General features: G+C 36.1%; 1 pseudogene; it reads left to right on the top strand.

The window, feature by feature from the left end:
- The first annotated feature begins 445 nt into the window (after nucleotides 1-445).
- On the top strand, nucleotides 446-1,057 carry LOC127104262 (60S ribosomal protein L13a-4-like; annotated as a pseudogene).
- Nucleotides 1,058-1,356: the final 299 nt, after the last annotated feature.

Below are 1,356 nucleotides of genomic sequence, written 5' to 3'. Positions count from 1 at the left end.
GTATGTAAAATTAGTGGGAGGAAAAAAATTAAAATCAAGCTTGCAGACATTAGTTTTATTAATCTGCATTTCTTGTAGCTTAATCTGGTGTGCTCGATTTGTTTTTCTGCTAATTTTTCGGGCACATTTGCATTCGTCTGAGCATTTTAACCGGGCGTTTTCCATTTCAAAATTCGACAAATACCTGTATGTTTCCGAGGCGTTTACCATAACTTCATCTCCATAACAACACAAACACATACTCCACTTTTCATAAAAAAAACCCTCATAAAAAACACAATTAAACCATCTCATTCACCTCTTCCTATAAATAAAAAAATTAATATTCAAAAACCTCACATTACCTCATAACCACCCGAATGTAAGCAACACAAACCTTATCATAACCTCTCCACCACATCTGCAAAACCTTGAGAACTAGAGAAACACAACCGAAGCAAGAAAAATGGTTTCAGATTCCGGCACATGCGCTAAGAGAGTCGTGGTGGATGCTTGATACCACATTCTTGGTCGCTTAGCTTCGATCGTAGCTAAATAACTTCTAAACAAACAGAAAGTCGTGGTTGTGAGATGCGAAGAGATTTGTATCTCCGGTGGCCTCGTCAGGTAGAAAATGAAGTACACGAGGTTCCTTCATAAACGGATGAATATGAAACCATCTCACGGTCCTATTCATTTTCGTGTTCCTTCAAAAATCTTCTAGAGAACTCTTTGAGGAATGATCCCACATAAGACAAAGCGTGGGGAAGCTGCTCTTGCTCGTCTAAAGGTTTATGAAGGTATTCCTCCTCCATATGACAAGATCAAGAGAATGGTTATCCCAAATGCACTTAAGGTATTGAGGCTTCAGAAGGGACACAAATATTGTCATCTTGGTCAACTTTCATCTGAAGTAGGGTGGAACTATTATGATACCATAAAGGAATTGGAAAATAAGAGAAAGGAAAGATCAGCATTAGCTTATGAGAGAAAGAAGCAGCTCAATAAATTATGGCTGAAAGCTAAGAAAATTGTGGAAGAGAAACTTGGCGCCCCTTCCCCCATGATTAAACCATAATCGGCGTGTGATAAATGCTAATGGGGGAGTTTGGTTTGAGTTCCACAGGTCGTTTATTTTTCTGCAAATATCATGACAAAGAGAGAAAGGTATTAGGTTGTTGTTTGTTCTTATTTATTTGTTTATTTTATTTGCCTTGCCATGTTTCGATATATTATTAGGAGTCCTTAATTATTTTTTTAAAAAAGCTACTATTGTCTCTCTATTGGCAACATCAGCACCCCCTATTTCCCATGTGTTAATTCTAATTTTTTTTATCGTTTATTATTATTATTATTATTTAATTATATATTATTTTT

Source organism: Lathyrus oleraceus, chromosome 7, assembly GCF_024323335.1.
Source record: "Lathyrus oleraceus cultivar Zhongwan6 chromosome 7, CAAS_Psat_ZW6_1.0, whole genome shotgun sequence".
Lineage (NCBI taxonomy): Eukaryota > Viridiplantae > Streptophyta > Magnoliopsida > Fabales > Fabaceae > Lathyrus > Lathyrus oleraceus.
The sequence above is the reverse complement of the archived record's forward strand: the minus strand, read 5'-3'. Positions and strand labels throughout refer to the sequence as shown.